Here is a 25,044-nt window from a genome sequence, read left to right as displayed (position 1 = left end):
CAAGCATTATATGATTCTGTAGGAGCTGACTGCAGAAATAGATTAGTAGCTGACAAGGCCTGAAAGACGAGAGGTTTAAAGGGTTCATCTCAAAGGGATTAAATATTCAGAATTGGACAGCAATGATGGCTGCCCAACCTATGAACAAACCACAAAAACTGAACTGTGCGTTCTAAGCAGGGTTAGAAGTGTTACCATGTGTGAGCTCTATCTCCTTGGAGCTGTTGCTTTACACAACCAGATGGTGTTCTTAAATTGGATCTCATGAAAGTGCATTCCCCTTGCTTTTCTGACCTTCCGATCTACTCCAAGCAATGAACTTGGAAGCCAAAGAAGTTATTAACTTTATAAAGCTGAAGTAATCTGCATTGCTGAAGCTGAAGGAAACTCAGCATAAGCTCTGGGCAGAACATATAAATCAAAGCCAGAAAGGATATGTAGATAGAACCAGTCATGACAAAAGACATCAGCTTCTCACTGGATGTGTTTTCAGAGACGATATGTTCCACAAGTGAGGAAACCGGCCGGTTTTTAATGCATAGGATTTGAGCATTTTGAGCAGATTGTGAGTGTGGGTCCCCTTGTGCTTGCTTTCCTGGTTTGTTATGGTCTCCCCATCCAGACACTCACCTGAACCAGCTAGGATTGTGTGTAAGCGCTAGACAAGTTGGTGGGGGCAGCTGAAATCGCTGGAACCTTTCCTAGTACAGACAATGGCTGCCAGCCCAGCAGCTCCACAGGCCTCCGGACACCCGAGAAGAGTTTGAACCTGCCTAATTCCTGGATTCCTCGGTTACCAGCTGGCCTTGCATTGGCTCCCCACTGAACAACAGTGCCCAGCGCAGCACTCTGGGAACCAGACTGTCCTGAGTGTTATTGTAGTCACAGCTCCAGACAAACAGGGCAGCCTCCCTCAAGCAACAAGGAGTCAAGGGACGAGAAGACCTGTGGAGACACATAAGTCCAGCACTTTGATGCTGTCTCACAGCCGAGGCTCTCAGATCCTCCCCTGCCTTCCTGTAGTTTTCTTAGCCCATGAAGCATTTCTCAGATTCCTCTAACAGGTTTTCCTGGAGCCACGTCCCCTCAAAGGAGCTGGTCTCAGGAGCAGCCATGAGGTACTGCGAAGGCACGTGGGCCAGTAAGAACATGGATTTCTTCTTTGTTCTTGTCCTCGAGTTGTGACATATTCTATAGATAACCCTAGTACTTTAGGAATTACTGACCAAAGTGATTCGAGAAATAAAAAAGGTGGTGTGAGTCCCGAGCCCCAGCCAAGCTTCCATACAGCCCTGACTTCCATTCCTCTGGGGGAAACACATGTTGTTCTACCTAGGAATCTTGATAGGCTGCCAAAATGAGAGCCTTTCAAAATGCAAATATTTTACTGTCCACAAAAAGGTCATTCAGTAAACTAAAGCCAGAGAAAGGAAATGGGGGGAAAAATCATGAGGCTTAATGAAAATTAAAGTGATGAAAAAATAAATAAATAATTCCTCCCAAAGCTACTTTGCTGGATTATATGCAAATAATCAGAAACACATTGCACAGATGCAGCCACCCTTGAACTACACTTTAGATTCCTAAGTTAATCGAAAGATGCTCAGCAAAAGTTAAACCAAAAACAGCAAACATGTCTGGGGTTCTTCCAGACCTCAAAATGGCTTTAAAAATGCTTAAGATTTCATTCTTCCCAAAATATCTAGATGCCTGTAGGATAATTTCCCCTGCCAATGGTGACTAAGCTAGGAGGCATCAGAAGCCCTCCCCATATTTCAATCTGGATTCTATTACTGGGAAACTTCCCACCAGCTGTATTTAAGCCAAGCTTTTGCTTACAAGTTCAGTGCATTTATTTCTTTTTTTCAAAGAGAGAAGTGTTTCTACGAAGTGGTACTAAATATAAGTCCATTTAAAAAGTGGGCTAAGTGTCTCTTCCAGGAAAATGACACCGGAAGGGGGGGAAAAACAGCTTTTGTCAGTATTCGTTGTACCAGCACTTCTGAATTCCTCTGGGCTCCACCCTGGCGAGTTTATGCCTGAACATGAGTCCCACCTGTCAGCTGCTGCAATGCCTTCTCCTATAGCAAGCTATTTCATAAGTGATGGATAAATCATGGAGGACCTGAGGGTATAGCCAATGAATTCTTAAATTAGCATGTGGTTTGTCTCTGTGTGTTAAAGTCAAAGACAATCAGGCACCAGGCCACTGACAGAGCTCAGTGCTGCTCTATGCTGTCCTCATTTTCTATACCCAGAGAAGGACTAAAGTCCTGCAGAAGACAGAACAGGACAGAGATGTAGTGACACCATCTGTGTTGCAAGCCTCCTCCTGAGCAGCATCTTGAGCACTGATAATCTGGCATCTAGACCTTTAAGTGGGCTGAGGGTTTGCGCATGCTCCAACCTACAAGCGTAGTATCTGAATATGCCTTACGCACCACACCTGTGAGTGAGTGAGCTCCTCCATGCAAAGATAAACTGTCCTCACCACATCTTTGCGAAACTTACGGCCCACTGAAACCGTAAGCATCACGTGGTAGTTAACATTAGCTCTTGAGTGTTGATGTGATGTGGTAGGTAGCAGAAAACACTAGAAGATGCCAGCAAGATGGCGAAGCAGTTAAAGGCTTGTGCCGCCAAGCCTGACTACTAAGCTTGATCCCCAGGACCCATGTCGTGGACATAACTACTTTTCAGGAGTTGTCCTCTGATATACACATACACAGCATGGTATGTGCGTGTGCATGTTCTAGCTCTCGTCACAATCTCCTCATAGTTATCTTTGCTTTCAGATGCCCCATTTTTTCTACCTTCCCCACAACTCCTTTGCTGCTACACACTTGTGCCTATATATTCTTTCTCTGATGGAAAGGCTTCCTTTCCCACCTAAAGAATATACACAAAGCCTTACATTCAGGGAAAGGCTATCTGATCATCCCCACCCTCCTGTGGACTTCTGCACACTCTATGGGACTACCAGCCCTGCAGAAATGCCACCCTTTCTCCCACGGGAGATCTCGCTTCTGGCAGTCAGAGTGTGTGCACCTCGGTTTTCTTTGGGGTCTGATCTAGAAGCCTGTGGAAGGACTCGGCATCCCCACAGGTGTTAGACAGTAAGTACCTTCCTGTGCTTGCACTTACGTCCCCTGCCTGCCTTCCCTGTGGTCTGAGGTGCCCCACAGAAAACTATCAGTCTCATATACATGCACCCACATGTGTGTAGTTCTCATCAGTCAACACAGATGCATCCAAATAGCTCCTGGACCTTAATACATGAAATGGTCCCTAGAGGTGAGCGCCACTCTGCAGGACAGCCTCTCTAGGAGGGCTCAGAAAGCAAGCATCTGCTCTGCTGTAACTCACATTTCCACAACTGTCGAAGAAGCAGGGACAGGGACAGAAGCATCTGCCATGGATGAACAGACTCAACTCTGGGCAATGGCATATGTTTCATTGAGTTTCACAGGTCAAAGCAAGCCACGGCCACACCTAACTTCAAGGGGCCAAGGACACTGGTGTGGAGTGGCTGCATGAGCCACACAGTCAACAGCGACAAGCAGATCGGGGCTGAGATTCAAAGCAGACACAACTTGAGGTTAGCATTCCCTTAATCTGTAATCTTTCACTAATACAAGGAAACACCAAAAAAGTGATTACCATGGGTTTCTAGGCTTTAACCACCACTTAATTCTGACAATAACAGCAAGCCGTGTTCCTGTAACCACAATGAAAACCACAACCAGCATTTATAAAGTGCTTTGCAATTTGCATGACATTTTCATTTATGTCTTCACTCTATGAAACACAAAAACCTCCAAAAAAGAGTTTTTGAAATATCCACCTCCTTGAGCTTTGCAATATGTGATTAAATAAGATGGTGGGACCTGTCCAGGATTGGGAGCTGTGAGCTCTGTAACAAAGAGAACTAGTTGAAAGAACGGTCAGTGTAGGCCTGGTATCACAGAGAACTTCATGGGAGGATAGCATGAGCTCACACAATAGGGTGAGCTGGGCATCCCTCAAGGACTGTGTGTGGACATGGCTCACCTTCAGCCTGTTCTTCTTCTTCTCACTCTGGCTGTGTCTTTGTTTCTATAACAAAATACTTAAGACTAGGTTTTAGACATGCATAGATATGTATATATGTATTTATGTATGCATGTATTATATGTGGCTTTATATTATATATGAAGACATGTTTCTTGCAGCTCTGGAGAATGGGAAGTCAAAGAAGGGGTAGGCATCACATCTGCTTCTTGGGGTCTTATTGCTGGGCCTGTATAGAGCAGATGACATTGCTTAACAAGACAGAATCAGCATTCCAGGCACAGCTCACTTTTATAATACATCCACTCCCTTGATAACCTATTAATGGAGCAGTCTCCTGATATAATCAGCTCTCAAAGTGGGGCATAGGGAATCCAGTGTCCAACACATAAAATCCAATGGCCAAGACATCTCAGAGCATAGCAGCAGACTCTGGGCTTGGTATTATATTTTATCTCATAAAATAAAAGTTGAAAAGTGTTGGCTTGCCTACAAGGTGAATATAAACTCAAAATGTAGTTGGTTTGGCCAACATTTTAATAGATGAGTTGCCACTGGCATGTTAGAATTGAAAATAACAGAAAAATTATGGATTTCTAATACTGCTTTCAAAGCTGGCAAACCCAGCTGTCCAGGTCCCCACCCTGCAGAGCACCTAGGTCCATAGCTCCACATATGCTGTTCTTCAGGAGATAGCTCCCTGCTATCTCTGTCACTTCTAGTGACTTCACCCTGGCTCCATTTTACTGATATTTATTTAACCACGGGCTTTTGCACTCACAGGAACTGAGCCAGGATGACAATAGGAACATACCACAAACAGTTGGGAGTAGAGAGACAGCTCAGTCAGTAAAGTGCTTTTGCATAAGCATGAGGACCCTAGTTCAGACCACGATACCTGTGGGAAAAGCCATGTATGATAGCTGGAACCTGTTATCCAGCACTGGAGAGTGAGCCACAAGTTGATCCCTGGAATTCACTGGCTGGCCGGCCTAGTGAGAGAGGTGGGCTCCATATTGAGTGAGAATAACTGAGGAAAATACTGACACGGTATTCTCTGGCTTCCACGGTCATATGAATACACGTATCAAGACATGCATGTGCATGTAGGCTTGATGTACACACACAGCATGGGTATGTGTGTGCAGGCAAACACACTCAGATACACACACACATGCATATACACATGGGTTTTCCCCTGATAATTTTCTTTTCATTAGGACTTCAGCCAGTTGTAACTACAGCCTCTCTCAGGCTGTAGCCCTCTGCATACTCCCACAAGGCATTACCCCTCACTCCTGACTTCAGACCAAACATCGCCACCAGTGAGCTGACTGCCTTCAACACTCCACAGGGACTGAGAGAATGACCAAAGCCCCTCCCTCCTCTCCTGCTCTCTCCCTAGCAACTGACACGCAATGTCCTAACTGAAGCACTCTCTACTTTCATCCTTGCCATGTCTACTGTTTAAAATCTGACCCACCAACTGGACAAGTCCCACGAAGCCAAGGCCCCATGCCTACTTTATTCCTGATGGAACTCAGCAGTTTCTTAAAACCCTGGCATTCAGTAGGTGCCCAATCAATGTCACTGAATGAATGAGTGTCTCCAGTTTGACTAGCATGAGAACTCAGGTGATTTTGTCTTTAAGCCACTGTCTGTTTCGCTGTTATGTAAACTCTGCAGTTCAGAGATTGCCTTTATCACAATAATGATATATGAATATCCTAGCCAGCTATCATTAACATAATGCTTTCATGGAGCTGGAGAGTTGGCTCCAGTTAAGAGCTGCTACTGCAGATGATATGGCTGCTTACAACTATCCATAATTCCAGTTCCAGAGGATCTGACACCCTCTTTGGGCCTCTATTGGCACCAAGCATGCACTTGGTGCATATCCATATAAAAAAGACTCATACATATGAAATAAAAAATAAACAAGACTCTGAAGAAACAGAAAAATGTTTTCACATATGCTATATCCCTGGGGTGTCAAAATGAGCTCCTGTGGCAGGTGAGGGTGGTCCAAATAAGGATACCAGATACATTATGTCTTCACCCCTACGACCTGTAAGGTGTCACCTTCCTTGGCAAAGACTGTGGGTGTGCAGAATGGAGGGATCAGGAAGTAGAGAGATGGTCCCTAAACGCAGTCGGAGTCCTTATAAATAAGAGGGAGGAAGTAAGTGACTCGGTACACACAGATAAGGGGAAGACTGTGACACAGAGGCCGAGGTGGGGGCACAGCCACACACTAAGCGGCTCCCAGAAGCAAGGAGAGGTTCTGTCCTAGAGCCTGTAGGGGGAAGGCGGCTCTCAGTTCAGGCCAGAAAAGAATGGTCCTCTGAGAGAATATTCCAGAGAAAATTTTTTTCTTTGGAAATTTGAATCCGTATTTGTGGCCCTCTACCCCAGAAGCCATGTCAGAGACCAGTATGCCTCAAGCAAGGTCTCCTTTCACTAGATGTGGGGAAGATGAGCTTCCCTTAAAGCGTGAAGACACACGATAGGGAGCTAAGACTGGAAACAGGGGCAGCCAATGCCTAAGCCCTGAGTCTGTCCCTCCACCCAAGCACATCCAGGAAGAAATGGCAACAAAATGTTCCTCAGAAGACCCTGGGAAGTGACTCCCCACCACTAACAACGAGAAAGATAAACCAGGAAACTTCACTGTGGCAAATTATGGCTGAACAAGAAAGGTTGGGAAAGACACCGGAGACTGTCTTCTCCTGAGGAGACTCGGGGAATCTCCTCCACATGCCAGGCCTCAGTTTCCCTTGAGTAAAGGAAGGGGGTAGATCCACTGGTCTCAAAGATTCTTCTGAGGTCTTCAGGAGGGTCTAAGGACATGCTTAGAGATCATTGATCCCCTGGTCCCCTTGGATCTCCTTCCACTTCTACTTTGATTACTACATTTCTTTTAAACAAAAGGCCACCCTGCTGATGAGGTTTTAAAACCACTAAGCCCACTGTCCCTAAGGCCACACCATAGTAACCTAGAATCCCGAGGTTCTGAACCCAGGACACCATTGAGATTCTCAGTGCCTGTGCAGGGTTGAGATTCTCAGCAACTGGGTGAGAGGGGTCTCCCTAGAATCAGAGGCCCCTTTGCAGGAGTGAATCTTGGTGTCTGTGTCCTGCTGGGGAGTTCCTCTGTTCACAGGCCCTAAGTCACAGTAGCTTCTCACACAAGGGGCCTGAGCCAGCCCATGTCACCGCGCACTTAAGGACATCACAAGCAGTTCTGGAAACACTGAAGCCTGGTTCCTCAGAATTCTTCCTACACAGACCCATGAACAACTGCTCCAGCAAACATGAGCTAAAACTACAATGTGCACGGGCCCTGACAGGCCGCCTTTAAAGACCAGGCGTCTTTGGTAGAATACGCTTGAGTTTCCCTGTGGGTCGCACACTTTCATGCTCTGTTGGCTATTCTCCCCCATTCACTCTGGCACTTGGGAGAAAATTTATACTTAAAAGAAACCAATGCTTTGTGAAAGGGAACTGGGCCCTCTGTAATTTTATTTGCTCCAAGGCCAGATAATAAAAAGGCAGATGGACAGGTGTGCCTGCTAATGTTGCTGGATAATTGGCTAAGAAATCCCCTCTACTCAATCCATGCAGCTTAACTGCACAGAGAGAACAAATTTGCTCGCCTTTTCAGGCTCTCTATTAAAAATAAATTTAAGAGAAACTTGTTATATAACCTGTCCCAACTGGGCCATGATTAACCATTCGTTATTATTATAATAATGAGTCCATTGTTTTTACCTTAATAATTATATTAAAGTTACTGAAATTTTTGAGAGCTATTGTCATAATGAAACTGATGGCCAGGAAAGGAGAGAAACTTTGCCGAGATCACAGAAGACAAACATCCATGCTGGCACAACACTCATACATGAAATGGAATGAGTAAGTCTAAAAAGGATTGCTTTAAAGAATGCTCACAAGAGTCACAGAATTTATACTGCATGCTCTTCAGAGAAACAATTGACAGAATGCGAACACACAGAAAAAGACTTGTAAGGGACTAGCTCACACGATGGTGGATGTTTGTTGAGGACAAAATGAATAGAGAGGCCGCCAAACTCAAGGGAGAGCAGCTGGAGGCCAAAGGCCACCTGGAATTTCCTCTTCCTTGGCAGTGACAGGCTTGGGGCCAGTCTTTGCTTTATTAAAACTTTTCAGGATAGCTCAGCAGTTAAGAACTTGTAATACTCTTACAGAAGACCAGAGTTCAGTTCCCGGAGCCCACATCAAGCAGCTCATAACCTCCTCTAACTCCAGCTCCAGGCCCTTGTGCGCACATGCACAAACTTAGCCACAGACACACACGTTATACAAAATTAGAATTAACAGGAGGGTTACTGTAACCTGGAAGCCTGCATGACACTCACCAGCCTGCCTTTGTTGGGCACCTTATCTATAAAATGAGTGTGTGGTCTCAATAAGATAAAATGAATGAAAGCATACAGCCCACAGCCCAAGAATGACACCATGTCGACATGAGCAAGGCACATGCTTTAAGGCACAAGTCAGCAGAGCCTGCAGCCCAGCTGAAATCATGTCTAAGGTATCTATCTGCATGAGTCTTTTTAGAAATGAAAGCTCCATAATTCTCTTATTGGCTTTATTTGGCATAGGATTGTGTATGTGGTTTTGGGGTATATATAAATACATTGTGGAACAGTACAGTCAGACTAACAGTTGTGTCATCTCACATGGGTGTCACTGTGCAGTGACAGTGCTTAATGTGATGCCAGTTTCCCTGAGAAGCAAGAGTTCTGGATCATAAGCCAAGTATGACAGCACCCATCCATAAAGTCAGCATTTAGGAGGTAGTGGCAGGAGGGTCATCCCCAGTCACACAGCAAGCAAAGGCTAGCCTGAGCACCTGAGACTTTATCTGAAAAACAAACAAGCAAATGATTGGATTGGTGGAGGCTTCTCAGTGTCTCCAGGTATCAATCTTCCAAAGGGAAAAGCATTTGGTGACATGTTCTATCCTCGAATTACAGACTAGGTATTTGTGTGACAGCTATCCATATGAAACCATATGTATATCTCATGTGGCACATGCCTCCCATCAATAACTCAAGGGACAGAATTTATTCTGGCACATGGTCTCAAACCTTTCTCTGTGGAAGGGTATGAAAGAGCAAAACAGCTCATAGAACAACTGTGAAGGAAGAGAGAGGAAAAGGATAGGGAGGAGAAAGGGAAAAGGAGAAAGAGGGGGAGATAAAGGAGGAGAGGAGGGAAAGAGAGAGGGAGGAGGGAGAATCTACCTGTGCTTTCCAGGACACTCTCCTTTTCCCTTTGTTCCACTCCAGTCTGCAAGACAGCACTGCTTGGGTTTGGGGCTGGTCTCCTTCTTTAGTTAATTCTCTATGTAAACACCAGAGGCGCACTTTGCTAATTGCCTAGGTACATCTCAGTCCTATTCAGTCGATAACCAAGATTCACCAGCTACATAGAGAGAATGCATCATATGAAGTCGACAGGCATCTATCATACACATATTAGCTGTCCAGACTCACCCCACAGATACATTTGGGAACTCTCATGCACCCAGAGTACAAATTTATAGCATGCTCCTTATAACTACATGTGAGTTCTCTCAACCCCTCTTCCCAGCCTTGGGATACACAGCTTGAATGCCCACCAAGGATAATCATAGCCATAAGGGTGAAGAGGGCAGGGAAGAATAGGAAGGGGAAGAAACTTCGGGGCTACCCCAGTCCTAAAAAGAGGAAAACACAGATGAGTCTCTCAACATAAGCCCCAAGTTTCTATCCTCTCCTCTTCCTAAGCCAGAGTGCACCTTGTAGTGTCTTCGCTAAAAGGCCCTTTACCAAGCTGAGGTTTTGTTTGTTTGTTTTTTGGTTTTGGTTTTGCAGGTGTGTGTGTGTGTTTGTGTGTGTGTGTGTGTGTGTGTGTGTGTGTGTGTGTGTGTGTGTGTTGGGCTACCCATTCATGTGGCACATGTGTTTGGGTATGCATGCTACAATGTGTACATGTGGAATCTAACTCCCAGCATCATTCTTCAGGATACATTCATTTTGCTGTTTGTTTGCTTGTTTTTTGTTTATATACTTTTAGTCAGTTCTCTCATTGGCCTGGAGCTTACAATCTACACTACGCTTTCTGGTCAATGAGATGCTGGGATCCACCTGCCTCTACCTCCCAAGACCCCACCAACTCACAGCATTTTTTATGTGGGTTCTGGGACTCAAGCTCAGGTCCTTGCAAGGCAAGCCCTTTACAGGCTGGGCTATCTCCCCAGCACAGATACATAGGGATTTAAGCATAGAAAAGAACTGTTATTTGTTGTCCTTACAGACAGCCCCTTACTTTCACCCCCTGACCTCGTGGAGGTCATGACCTCCACAGCCCCACTCACAGTGGCCCAGTCTGTCTGGTGTGTACTGACTGATCCTGCTCACAGCAGTTTTATCACCACTCCCAGGCCTTAAGCCTCTGGAACTTACTGGCAAGTGTGGTTCTTCATTGTGATTTTTGGCACTGTGTACCGCCCCTTTGCCTTCTGGGGACCCCACCATCCATGTCTGGCCTGCAGTCTACTGATCTCTTCCCCGCCCAGACTGTACCTCCACCTGGGTGCACTGCTGAGCTAAGACCAACTTGGGGAAAGGCAGGCTGCTCTCCTCATGCCGGTCAGCCTTGGCCCTAGTTCCAGACAGTCTGTTTTTCTGAACTGAAAGGAAGCGTGGGAGAAGGTTCTGGAAGGCGGCTCCGTAAATAGCAGATAAGTGAAACACACTTCGGCCGATGAAGCCAGAACCAGTCATGAAGTGTCTTGATTAATTTGTTTTCTGAACAGATCGCAAACACTGGCTTTCCTCTGAAGTAATATTTGATGAGTTTCAAAACAATCTTTTACAGTAACAGGCAAAACTGACTCACAGGGCAATAAAACTGGGCTCTCTCACTTCCCTTGGCATAGGAAATCATCTCCATAAGTCAATTTTTCTAAACCACCTCTCTTTCGATGCTGGTTTCAGCCAAGAAAATAATCAGGACATGAACCCTGTGGTGGGTGCTGAGCAGAGCTCATGAGCCTACATCCCTGGGCTGTGTGGGCGGAGCAGACACTTAGCACACTTAGATGTCCTTCCTCAGAACCCAAGAGAAGGTCTTCTAAGCAGAGGGTGCCACTGCCTTGGGATTCCAAATGACACACCTCTCAGTTTTTCGTCTGTGATAGTTTCTGTTTTGGTGACAAGTGAAACCACATTAATGTGGGAAACACTGGTGTGAGCCTGTCTGCTCTGTGATATCTCAGTGGAACCATTTCAACCAGGTAACAGATTTGATCCATCAAATTTGATGTCATCCAAAACCAAGAAAATATGGCAGGTGGCTAGAGGTTGGGAGTACTGGCTGCTTTTCTAGAGGAACTGATTCTGATTCTCAGAGCCCATAGGTGGTTCGTAACTGTTCATAACTCCAGTTTCAGGAAATCCAACACCTTCTTTCAGGTCTCCATGGGCGTTGCATACACATGGTACACAAACATGTATGCAGACAAATCACCCACACACCTAAAATATAGGGCTTGAAAACAGCTGCAAGAGGAAGGATAAAAAAAACAAATCGTGTAGACAGCCCAAGACATGCTCTGAGGTGTAACTGTAAGGCCTTTCCCACTGAGGAGAGTTTCCCTCATCACTTCAGCAGGCCCAGACTGCTCCTACATCCTTGATGCTACATCCCACAGGACTGCTGTTATACTGCCCTGGGCTGAAATCATGCCACACTGATTCACCTTCATCTTCTCTCTGTGGACATCTGCTAGGTCAGTTCAACCTCAGGGAAGGCTGCCTTGCCAACTCTGATGTCTTTCTCTGAAACTCAAAGGAAACTCACCTCTTATCACTGACCATGGTGTCCACTGCCTAAACTGCCCAGCTACACTGTCTCCTTGTGTTGCTTTCTCCTTCAGTTACTCATTCATCCAGTGCCAGCTCGGGGACCTGTGGGCCAGATGATTGGAAGCATAAGCTTATATTGTGCCCAGTACATAATTGTGCCCATTTTGTCTTTATTGCATCTTTGCTATGGAAATGGCTCCACGCAGTGGTACGGTTGAGGGATGACATGCCACTCTCCTATTTCAGCTATCCTGCTTGAGGCAGGCAGACAGGAGTTGCTAATTATTTGGTAGCAATACATTAATTGATTTGTATGAAAATTTATTAACACTAATGTTTACTCCACCAATACAAACTCCATTAGAATCTTCTATAAATATCAGAATATCTATCATAACAGGGAAGAGTCAATATTGATTTATAGCAGTGGTTCTCAAACTATGGGTTGAAAACCCCTCTGGCAAACCTCTATCTCCAAAAATATTTATATTACAATTCATATAAGTAGCCAAATGACAGATATGAAGTAGAAACTAAAATAATTTAATGGTTGAGGGTCACCACAACACGAGGAGCTGTATTAAGCTGTTGAAGCATTAGGAAGATTGAGAACCACTGAGTTCTCAAAATAAAAGCCAAAGCCAGATTTCTACCTAATTGAACTGATGTGTATTCACCTCCTTGAAGTGTGGTGGGGGCATTATACAAGGGTGTTCATGTGTGTATGGTCAGCATGCATTCAGGTATAAAGCTCAGAGGCCTATGTCAGTGCCTTTCTCAAGTGCTCTTTGATTTTTTAATTATTTTTTTAATTTATTTTTTGACAATTTCATACATCTGTACAATACGTTCTGGTCACACTCATTCCTTCACTCTTTCTTATTCTCCTCCTATTCCACCAAGCCCCAAACCCACTTTCATGTCTTCTTGTTTTTGCTTTGTGATTCTCCAGGTATAATCAGAGCCATGAACATGGGCTTGAGTGTGAAGGATCCACTGGTTCGTGGATAACTCTTAAGTGGCTACATCAGTGAAGACAGGGATTTCCTCTTTCCCCAGCAGCCCTCCAGTGCTATTTACTCCCTGGGTGAGGAGGGGTCTCATAAGCCTCTTCCCCATCCATGACTGAATATTTTGGGGCTCTGACTTGTGTAGACAACTGTAGAGATTGTGAGTTCATGAGTGTCCCAGTTACTCCATGCCTATATGATAGCATCTCATGTCCTTCCTCCCTACCAGCCATCCCTTCATTCTTTCTCCTCCCTCTTCCATAATGCCATCCAAACCTTGGAGATGATGTGATTGTCTTGTGTAAGGCTGAACATACATAGTTACTGGTTCCCAACATGGTCACCAACCATGAGTTTGTATTAATCAATGTTCCCTGCGAGGACAAACTTCTTTGAACAAAACTGAGGATAACACTAATCTATAGGCCAAACATAAATACTTAATATGCAGTTTGATAATATGTCCACTTAGTAAAATAAGCATAGTAGGCATACCCCTAGAGCCAATGGCTTTCCTAGCTATGGAATTTTTACTAAATCCATAGTCCTGGGCTTGAGCTCATTCCTACAAAGTGGGCCTCATATCTAACTTATAAACTCAGTTGGTTACCCCAAAACAGCTGTTTCACTACTGCCTAAGTGGCACCTTTGATATTAGATCTTTCTCTCTCACCCTACACAAAACTCTTCATTTGGCTGACAGGGTCTTAGCTGTGTAGAACCTTTTTAGTTTCATGAAATCCATTTGTAAATTATTTGTCTTATTTCCTGTGCTACCAGAGCTTATCTGGGCCCACAGGTGGAACTGTATTCCCTACTTTTTCCTTTCACAGTTTCAAAAGATCAGGGTTTATGCTAAAGTCCTTGACCTACTTGGATTTTGAGTGTTCTGCAGGGTAAGAAATAATGACCTACTTTCATTATTCTTCATGTTAATATCCAGTCTTCTAGGCATATTTGTTGCTGATGCCAGGAAGAAGCTGCAGTGGGCAGGTTCACTTCCTGGAGACGGTCCACCATTTTGCTCAGTGGCAATGGGTGTACCTTGGAGAGGCAGCCTCAGGGGCTTCATCTCAGGATTGGTTCTTGTTGCTGCTGTGCTTTCTCCTGTTTGTCATTGCTGTCATCCTCATGTATCTGGTGTGGTGTGATTGGGTGTGGAGAGATCCTCACTGCCTATTGTCTGGTGTGATTGTTTTCTGGGTGACAGCCCACTCACTGGGCAATTTTCCTGCTCATCAATATGAAGATGAGCATTCATGAAATAATATAGGTGAGATGAATTGATGATTTTTACAGAGTTACTGGTTTGATTTAAACAGTTTTAGAAAATTAGGTTAACACACATAGACCCCCACACATTAATAGTGGGAGACTTCAACACCCCACTCTCAACAAAGGACAGGTCAACAAAACAGAAATTAAACAAAGAAACAATAACTCTGACAGAGGTCATGAATCAAATGGACCTCACAGACATTTACAGAACCTTTCACCCAAACTCAAAAGAATTTACTTTCTTCTCAGCACTTCATGGAACCTTCTCCAAAATAGACCATATAGTTGGTCACAAAGCAAGCCTAAACAGATACAAGAAGATTGAAATAATCCCTTGTATCCTATCTGATTACCATGGACTAAAACTGGACCTCAATGACAAAAATAGCAAAAGGCCTACACACACATGGAAACTGAACAACTTGCTTCTAAATGACAGCTGGGTCAGAGAAGAGATAAAGAAAGAAACTAAAGACTTGCTAGAATTCAATGAAAATGAAGGCACAACATACCCAAACTTATGGGACACAATGAAAGCAGTGCTAAGAGGAAAGTTCATAGCACTAAGTACCTTCAAAAAGAAATTTGAGCAGTCTGCCCAGTATGACTCATGGCTAATGCCCTGGTGGTAGCTCCAACAGCCGTCAATGAGATGGTAGTAACAATGGTGGCTGTAGTTCCAAGATCTCTTTTCTGTCTGAAGAGAGTCATAGCGTGAGGGGCATCAATGGGCACAGGCACCCAGTGAGGCATGCGAGTAACCAGGGCATACCTACATTTACTAGCATTCCAGCATTGGGCAAAAAAGCAAGTATCATTACCACAATTACTTGGCTCTATCTGGCTAATAATGAATAAAAATGGGGGATATAGACAAACAGGTGTGGGCTTATAGGAAATATTATGAGAAGCCTTAACCCCTCGTTGAACATCTGTACAAAGTCCCAATTTATTTCTAATATCAGAGATCAGACCTCTACTCTTGCCTGATGCGTCTAAAACAAAAAGGGGGAACTGTAGAGAGCTGCGGAATGCTATGCCTTAAAGATGGAGCTGGTTTCCGCCTTCCACCTTCCCGATGGTGAGTGCTCTCTGTCACGAACAACTCCACATTTGGCTAAGGCCGAGGATCTGGCTTGCTTCCATGTATGTGGACCTATCTGCATTGCCCCCGTGGCACGCCTGGGTTGGCTACCCAGAGGCTATTTAAGCTGTGGGCTGGCTTTCCCCGGGGTCCGAGGATTGTTCAACGTTCCTGAATAAACTGCATTGAAAAAAAAAAAAAAGAAAAAAGAAATTTGAAACATCTCATGCAAGCAACTTAATGGCTCACTTAAAAGCCCTAGAAAAAAAAAGAAGCAGACACACCAAAGAGGAATAGACAGCTGGAAATAATCAAACTCAGGGCTGAAATCAATCAATTAGAAACAAATAAAACAATTCAAAGAATCAATGAAACCAAGAGCTGGTTCTTTGAGAAAATCAACAAGATAGACAAACCCTTAGTCAAACTAACTAAAAGGCAGAGAGAAACTATCCAAATCAACAAAATCAGAAACAAAAAGGGGGACATAACCACAGACACTGAAGAAATCCAAACAATAATTAGATCTTACTTCCAAAGTCTTTATGCCATAAAATTTGAAAATCTAAATAAAATGGACAATTTTCTTGACCGATTCTACATGCCAAAGCTGAATCAAGACCAGGTAAACCAATTAAATAGTCCTATATCTTCTAAGGAAATAGAAGCTGTCATCAAAAGTCTACCATGCAAAAAAAAGCCCAGGGCCAGATGGTTTCAGCACAGAATTCTACCAGACCTTCAAAGAAGAGCTAACACCAATACTCTTCAAACTATTCTACAAGATAGAAACAGAAGGAACACTACCAAACTCATTCTATGAAGCCACAGTCACCTAGGAACCTAAACCTCACAAAGACCCAACAAAGAAAGAGAATTTCAGGCCAATCTCCTTCATGAACACTGATGCAAAAATACTCAACAAAATACTTGCAAACCAAATCCAAGAACACATGAAAGACATCATCCACTATGATCAAGTAGGCTTCATCCCAGGCATGCAGGGGTGGTTCAGTATATGGAAATCCATCAATGTGATCCACCATATAAACAAACTGAAGGAGAAAAACCATATTATCATCTCCTTAGATGCTGAAAAGGCATTTGACAAAATTCAACATCCATTCATGTTTAAAGTATTAGAGAGATCAGGGATACAAGGAACATACCTGAACATAGTAAAGGCAATATACAGCAAGCCTATAGCCAACATCAAACTCAGTGGAGAGAAACTTAAATCATTCCCACTGAAATCAGGGACAAGGCAAGGCTATTCACTCTCTCCATATCTCTTCAACATTGTTCTTGAACTCCTAGCCAGAGCAATAAGACAATTGAAGGAGATCAAGGGGATACAAATTGGAAAGGAAGAAGTCAAAGTATCACTGTTTGCAGATGATATGATAGTATACCTGAGTGACCCCAAAAACTCTACCAAGGAACTCCTACAGCTGATTAACACCTTCAGCAAAGTGGCTGGATACAAAATTAACTAAAAAAAATCAGTAGCCTTCTTGTATACAAAGGACAAAAGGGCTGAGAAAGAAATTAGGGAAACAACACCCTTCACAATAGCCACAAAGGACATAAAGTACCTTGGTGTGAACCTAACCAAGCAAGTCAAAGACTTGTATGAAAAAAATTTCCAGTCTCTGAAGAAATAATTAGAAGAATATATCAGAAGATGGAAAGATCTCCCATGCTCATGGCTTGGCAGGATTAATATAGTAAAAATGGCCATGTTACCAAAAGCAATCTACAGATTCACTGCAATTCCCATCAAATTACCAACACAATTCTTTACAGACCTGGAAAGAAAATTCTCACCTTCATATGGAACAACAAGAAACCCAGAATTGCTAAAACAATTCTCTACAGTAAAAGATCTTCAGGAGGTATCTCCATCCCTGATCTCAAGCTGTACTATAGAGCAACAATTCTAAAAACTGCATGGTACTGGCATAGAAACAGACTGGTGGATCAAGATATGGAACAGAAGACCCTGACATAAATCCACACACTTATGGACACCTGATTTTTGACAAAGATGCCAAATCCATTCAATGGAAAAAAGACAGCATCTTCAACAAATGGTGTTGGTCTAACTGAAAGTCTACATATAGAAAAATGCAAATAGATCCATACTTATCACCCTGCACAAAACTAAAGTCCAAGTGGATCAAAGACCTCAACATAAAACCAGACACACTAAACCTCTTAGAAGAAAAAGTGGGGAATACCCTTGAACTCATTGGCACAGGAAACAACTTCCTGAACAGAACACCAACAGCACAGGCTCTAAGAGCAACAATCAATAAATGGGACCTCATGAAACTGAAAAGCTTCTATAAAGCAAAGGACACTGTCCTCAGAACAAAACAACAGCCTACAGATTGGGAAAAGATCTTCACCAACCCTATATCTGACAGAGGGCTAATATCCAGTATATATAAAGAACTAAAGAAGTTAAACAGCAAAAAAAAAAAAAAAAAAAAAACAAGTAATCCAATTAAAAAATGGGGTATAGAGCTAAACAGAGAATTCTCTGCAGAGGAATATGGAATGGCAGAGAAACACTTAAAGAAATGCTCAACCTCATTAGCCATCAGGGAAATGCAAATCAAAACGACCCTAAGATTTCACCTTACACCCATAAGAATGGCTAAGATCAAAAACTCAATAGACAATACATGCTGGAGAGGTTGTGGAAAAAGGGGAACCCTCCTCCACTGCTGGTGGGAATGTAAACTTGTACAGGCACTCTGGAAAGCAATCTGGCACTTTCTTAGACAACTAGGAAGAGTGTTTCTTCAAGATCCAGCTATACCACTCCTAGGCATATATCCAAAAGTTTCTTAAGTGCACAATAAGGACATTTGCTCAACCATGTTTGTAGCAGCCTTATTTGTAATAGCCAGAAGCTGGAAGCAGCCCAGATGCCCCTCAGTGGAGGAATGGATGCACACATTGTGTAGATATTCCATTTGTATATCTACACAACGGAATATTACTCAGCAATAAAAAACAAGGAAATCATGAAATTTGCAGGTAAATGGTGGGACCATCCTGAGGGAGCTATTCCAGAAGCAGAAAAATGCACACGGTATATACTCACTCATATAGACATATAATATAGGATAAACCTACTAAAATCTGTACACCTAAAGAAACTAATTAAGAGGGAGGACTCTTGCTAAAATGCTCAATTCCTATCCAGAAAGGCAAAGAGGCTGGACATCAGAAGGAGAAAAGAGGGAACAAGTCAGGAGCCTGACACAGAGTACCTCTGAAAAGCTCTGCCCTGCAGACTATCAATGTAGATGCTGAGACTTATGGGCAACCTTTGGGCAGAGTACAGGGAATCTTAGGAAAAAGTGGGAAACAGTAAGATCTGGAGAGGACAGGAACTCCACAAGGAGAGCAACAGAACCAAAAATTTGAGCACAGGGGTCTTTCCTGAGACTGCTATTCCAACCAAGGACTATGCATGGAGATAACCTAAGACCCCTGCACAGATGTAGCCCTTGGCAGTTCAGTATCCAAGTGGGTTCCATTGTAATAGGAACAGGGACTGTCTCTGACATGAACTGATTGGCCTGCTCTTTAGTTATCTCCCCCTGAGGGGGAAGCAGCATTACCAAGCCAAAGAAGAAGATAATGCAGCCACTAATTGACTAGGATCAGAAGGAAAGAAAAAAAGTCCTCCCCTATCAGTGGACTTGGGGAGGAGCATGCTTGCAGAGGGTGGAGGAAGGGAGGGATTGGGACAGGAAGAGGGAGGGAACCACGGGGGGTGGAGATACAAAGTGAATAAAGTGTAATTAATAAAGAAAAAAAAAGAAAGTTAGGTTAAGATGTTTTTGTCAGTAATTCTGATACAAAAAATCTTGAGGAACAATTTAAAGTTCAGAAAAGTATACTCTTAATAGCTGAGCTAGGAACTTTTCGAGGTTGGCAAGCAAGAACAGTACTCCAAATAGCACTGGCTGACATGACACTCTCACTGAAGCTCATCCTCAAGGTGATTAATTTCTTATATCCATTTTTGCCCTCAAGATTTAATAAAAATTGTTAATGAGTAAATGCACACCTTGAGGATTTAAAGTAGAAATGGCTGGTTGTTTTTTATAAACACAAATGTGAGTTTTTCAAGATTTTTATAAGATTACTTTTTAAGATAACTGATTCTTTCTTTGTGACCATAAACTGCAGCCTTGCCAGTCAAGAAAAACTGGCTGAAATAAAAAATTACCTTCCTTTCACTTTGTTAATCTGTAACAAGTTGCTTAGTTACAAATGTTTGTAGGTTCTTGGGAATAATTTGTTTTTAACTCATAATATCTAAAATATGATCATGTAAGGGTATTGGGGAACATGTGGGTTTTTTTCTACATATACTGTTGTGCTCTTTTTAAAACTATTTTAATTGGTTTCTTTCCAACTACGTTGAGTGCCCCCTGTTGTGCAAGTTTTAAAACTATTTTATTAATTCCTCTTTCTCCTTGCTCCATCCCAATCTCTTCCAACACCCAACACTAGGTAGGAGAGAAAGAAGGTTAGTGGGGAGAGAAGGAATAGTTACCTTTCGCTACTTCCTTCTGGTTAGGGTCACTGGATTCCTTGCAGCAAGTCCAATCTTCATTTCAGGATGCCTCCAACTTCTTGTCAAACTGCAACAGTATCGACCGGGAGCAGCAGGGGGCAGCAGCAGCATCCTTCTTTCCATTGCCCCCTTTCTCTCCCTCTGGGCTCTGGCATTTATTCTCTGGAGATTTAAACTATCTGCAGCTGGCAAAGAGCTCCTCTCAGAGCCTGCACAAGGCAAATAGTTTGCTGCTGTGGACTATCTGAATCTGCCCCATATCTTACACCTGGGATTGAAAAAAAAATATGTTTACATGACATGACTAAGTTTTTAAAGACAACAAAATTTCCACAACAGTATTCTCTTTGTAATCTTTCACATAAAAAGAAATGCAATCACATTATGGTTGTTTTGTTTTGGGTTTTTTTTTTTTTCTTTTTCAGAAAGATTTTACTGGCCTATATAAGCTGTGGGAGGAAAAAACAATAAATTGTTGGAGTCACTCCATCCATCCGATATGTACATGTGTATATGTGTATGTTTGTAAAATGATTGGAGCTGTTGAAGCTTTGCCCCATCCGCCCAATGTGTGAATGTGTGTATGTGTGTGTGTATGTGTGTGTGTGTGTGTGTGTGTGATTTGTTTAAGCTTGTTGGAATGTGCTCGTTGAAGCTTGTCATGCTTCATCCATCACAAGTGTGCATGCATGTATGTGTGCATGATTCCCCTCCCCTTTCTTTCTTTCTCATTAGCCCCCAAAGAGTTTAAAAAGTTCAAACAGTTTAAAGTCTCTCACCAGTCACAAGCAGTGCTGGCCCCCAGTCACCAGGAACCATCAGCTATGGCCCCTGCAGTCTCTACCCCCACCAGTCAGTCTACCCTGACCTGTCCAAGCTGCTCCTTGGCAGGTGCTGTTTTTTTCTTCAATGTATATTTCAGACAGCTATAGTTGCATAGACTTCTGTCTGGTGCCTCTGTTCTAGTCCATTGGTCCATACGCTCATTTTTGTATGTCACTATCATACTGTTTTCTTTCTCTTTCGTTTTTTTTTTTTTTTTTTTTTTTTTTTTTTTGAGACAGGCTCTCACTATATATCTCTGTCTATTCTGGAACTCACTGTGTAGACCAGGCTGGCCTGCAATTCACAGAGATCCACCTGCCTTTGCCACCTGAATGTTGGGATTAAAGGTGCATGCCACTATGCCTGGGTACCATACTGCTTTCTTTTGCCACGTCTATGTATTATGGCTTGAAATCAAAACTGTGATCTGCTCCCACAGGATTCTTTGTGCTCAGAACCTGTCACTTTGTCTACAGGCCTTCCCACACTCTTTCTGCCCACACTTGTGAATCTTCAGAGATGCTTCGCTGCAGCAGGACAGTGAGCCTTGCAGCCTCTGCTTAAGAGCTAGGCAGGATGAGGAACAGCCAGCAGAGGGAGGGCTGTGCAAGCTCAGGATGCCGAGGGAAGTAGTGGCTCAAATAGGGCAGGCGTGGGATGGAGAAGACAGCACCCATTTACCTGCTGCAGAGCTGCAAGGTCCAGTGTTTTGTCCTGAGGGCGCTCATTTTCTGCTCTTCATGGCCATGACCCCCTAGACAGTGAGCACTGCCTACAGTGTTCCATTTCCTCTCCCTGGCCAAGTTATAAGTTTCCCAAACGGGAGGAGCCTGGGGAAGTCCCAGGAGCTGGCTGCATCTGGTTGTCATGGCAATTAAGGGAAAAGCAGGTCAGGCCAAGAAGCTATGAATTGTGCATAAAGGTTTCTGAGTCTCTGAAACCTAGAGATTCAACTCCCTGGTGTATCTTGGAAAAGAAAACCCTCACAGGTTACAAGAAAACCTGTAATGGAATTTTATTGCTGCATTGCTATATAGGAGCAAAGAAGAAGCAAGAGAAAGGATGATGAGAGCCATGAACAATGCCCATAAGAGTCTGCTCAAACTGTGGAGGGCCCAACAAAAGCTTCCAGAAGAAAAGCTATCTTCAAACACTACATTCAGGATGCTGCATGACAAATGTAGCCTCAGAGAAAAGGTCAAATAACGTCTGGATGTGAGGCTCAGCATGATTTAAAACAGTGGCTTGGACCAACCTTAGCATCTTAGGGGAGGTGTGCTGTAACCCTGACTCGCAGCCCAAATATACAGGTGCCTGCCTCACAGGAGCATCTGCCCTGTGCAGAGGATTGTACCTTATGGTTTATAGGACCTGTGTAGTCGTGTAAAAGCTGTGGGCTATGTTGACAGGTCAGGGTGGTAAAAACAATTGAAAAGGATAGGGCATCTCTAGGTTTCTGGCTTGTCTTGGGAGGACTGAGGCTGGAATGATCACACAGCTGTGAACATGGAGTATTTTTGTGTAAAATGAAGGATAACTGGAAGTCCAGCAAAGAACCACTCTCAGGACAGCACTAGAACCTGATAGAACTTAATAAATGAAACTGGCAGCATACACCTGGCTGCATTTCAGAGTAACTAGGGAAAACCATCTGTGTGGGATCCGTTACTACCCTTAGTTTGTTCATCTCAGACATTGTGTTCTCAAAACTGTGGGGGAGGGCAGGTGGCATGGTGAATCTTGAAAGTCAACTTGATGGGATTTAGGGTCACCATGGAGACAGATCTCATTCTCTACATTAGGCTAACTGAGCTGGAAAGACCAATCCTCCTTGTGGATGGGACCAGCTCATAGCTGGGGTCCCAGGCAGTGAAAAGGAGAAAGTGCATTGAGCACAGGCACACATTTCTATAGGCTTCCTGAGTGTGAATGTGATGTGGTCATCACCTCCATCACTTCCCCACTACAGTGAGAAATACCTGGGAACTGTGGAGTGTTAAAATAAATTCTTCCTTACATTCCTTTTGTTGGGTATTTTTTCACAACAGTGAAACAAGTAACTGACACAGCACAAAGCTTGCCTTTACAATTTACAGGGCTCCATCCCCAAGGAACCATACCAGAAAGCAGTACCCAGGGATCCTACCTGTTACTGGACCTGTTAACTTCTAATCAAAACCCTTAATACTTAGTTAAGAAAAAGCTAGGTACACTTTCTTTATGGGAGCAAAGCCTGGGCACAAGCATGCCATTCCCAGGCTGAGTAGAACGCATTTCTCTTCTTCTACAATCATCTGTCCCCACAAATACCCCAACAGTATGGTGTAAAGGTGAGGCTAGCCTTTGGAAGACTGACTACTTCCATAAAAGGTGTTCTTTCTTTAACACCTCCTGTTAGAATGGAGATGCCATTCTGTGAGGAAGAGCAACCTGCACACAAAATGGCCGTTTAGAAACCACAGCCACCAAGTTAGTTAGTCTCACCAAGCCAGGGCAGCTGACAGCCAGTACCCCACATGGTCATGGCCAGCCCTGGGAAAAGACCGCCATGGTGCTCATTCCCATCCACATGATTGCAGCCTAGCCAAAATGATGTGGAGTGGATGCCCCAGGCTTCTCAGCTTCTAGAACTGAGGAAGACAACAAAATGGCTATTCTTTTGCATTTCCAAGTTTGATGGTGTTTTGTCGCTAACATAAGATGGTAAAAACTGACTGAAATACAACACTGGGCAGGTCTCTGGCGGTTGTGTGCATTTGATCTCAAAGAGCGTGATTTAAGCTTGCTTGCACTAATTGTCTAATACTCTCTTGGATATAATTGCAAATTACCCGAGTCATGCTTTCAGAGGATAAGAGAGAGAAGAAATGTTCTTGATTTGATTTACCTCCAATTTATCCACATTAATCTTATTCACACACAGCCTGTATTTTAACGCTTCCTCAGATGGGGAGAGGGTAAAAAACACAAAGCTCAAGGTCAAGTTGGTCAACAAGAACTTAGCCAATACTGAGTCAGTTTTGTTGAGCTGTGACTTCCTGCAGGCAGGGATGCTTTTCCTGTGCTGAGACCAAAAGACCAAGAAGTCCCATTGTTTTCACAATGAAACATAAATGCAGGCCAGGCTCCAAGGCTGGTGACAGCCTCCATATCCTAAGGATCACTTCCTTAAGTCCCACACAGCTGACTGTCCCCAGGATCACTTACATAAGTCTTCTAGGCTGTTTGCAGAGATAGCTTGAATGCTGAAGGGCCCTGTGCTTCTAATGTTCTAAGTGTTCCATGCTTACCACCCTCCTGGTACCTCCTGTCACTGTCTTGACCTTGGATTGTTCCTTCACATTCCCAACCTTTATGGCTTTTGAGCTTCTGTCCAACCCTGATGGACACTCTCAAAAAATGCCATAGTCCCATTGTATGGGTCCCTGAGAACACCATCTCTTCCCTATAGCCCTGAGCCCATCCTGCACTGATGTCACCCTTCAGGGAGCTACAGCCCCAGGACACAAGGAAATGTACTCCTCTCACCTTCATCCTAGTTCCTGCTGCTTTGTCCTGTATACTTGCGCTTCTTCAGAGCCCATCAATATCTGAAATTTTGTGTTTAGTCATCTGCATCTTCCTGCACATCACAGCTCCTAGACCACTGAGATAAAGCAGTACCTTGTGTGTTGTTTTAAACTTCCATCACCATGTCAGATTGTAGATGTTCTGTAAGTATACAGCTAAGTCATTGCTACTTCTTTCTGCAGAGTTTTTCTTGTGCTGGCCATCAAAGGACAGCCAGTCAGAAATCCAGTGGTAAGAATGCTCCTGCCCTCACTTGTCTACAGTCATTCCATCCATGAGACATCAACAGAAGCAACCTTGGTACCTGATGATATAACCTGTAATCACAAGAATGCTCCATGAAGAAACAGAAGATTGCTGTGTTGATGGAACCTGAAACATCATCCTAATCTATGAAACACTGTTTAAACAGTGCCAGCATGGGCCTAAGAGGAGCTATAGATGATCTCCTCTGTCCAATGAAAGGCAAGAATTGCAGGTGGCAGCTAAACTCCTCCTGGAATTCCCACCTATTTGGAAATACATCACATACCTGCATGCACACCTGCACTCACTGAGAAGAAGAATAGAATTTTCCACCAGTCTTAGATAGGCTAAAACCTGTGGAAAGTCTGTTGCTTTGATTTTTGGGTTTTTGTTGCTGTTGTTGTTGTTGTTTGTTTGTTTTGTTTTTTTACCATGCTAACTACTGGCCCCACAAAATACACGTAAGACAGAAGTTGCTTA

General features: G+C 43.5%; 1 long non-coding RNA gene across 17 annotated transcripts in view; it reads right to left on the bottom strand.

Annotated features, from left to right (window-relative positions):
* Window positions 1-25,044, bottom strand: part of LOC110556597 (uncharacterized) — a 103,601-nt gene that overhangs the window by 70,949 nt on the left and 7,608 nt on the right. For 14 of the 17 annotated variants that reach the window (XR_009590869.1, XR_009590859.1, XR_009590862.1 and 11 more), the window contains 3 exons: window positions 19,903-20,191; window positions 11,944-12,050; window positions 9,342-9,522 (listed from right to left, as the gene is read on the bottom strand). This is a non-coding gene — a long non-coding RNA (uncharacterized LOC110556597). Of the gene's footprint in view, window positions 1-630; window positions 946-9,341; window positions 9,523-11,943; window positions 12,051-19,902; window positions 20,192-25,044 lie in introns of all 17 variants that reach the window. The other 3 variants (XR_009590870.1, XR_009590871.1, XR_009590868.1) reach the window with 3 other exon arrangements.

Source organism: Meriones unguiculatus, chromosome 3 (assembly GCF_030254825.1).
Source record: "Meriones unguiculatus strain TT.TT164.6M chromosome 3, Bangor_MerUng_6.1, whole genome shotgun sequence".
Classification (NCBI taxonomy): domain Eukaryota; kingdom Metazoa; phylum Chordata; class Mammalia; order Rodentia; family Muridae; genus Meriones; species Meriones unguiculatus.
The sequence above is the reverse complement of the archived record's forward strand: the minus strand, read 5'-3'. Positions and strand labels throughout refer to the sequence as shown.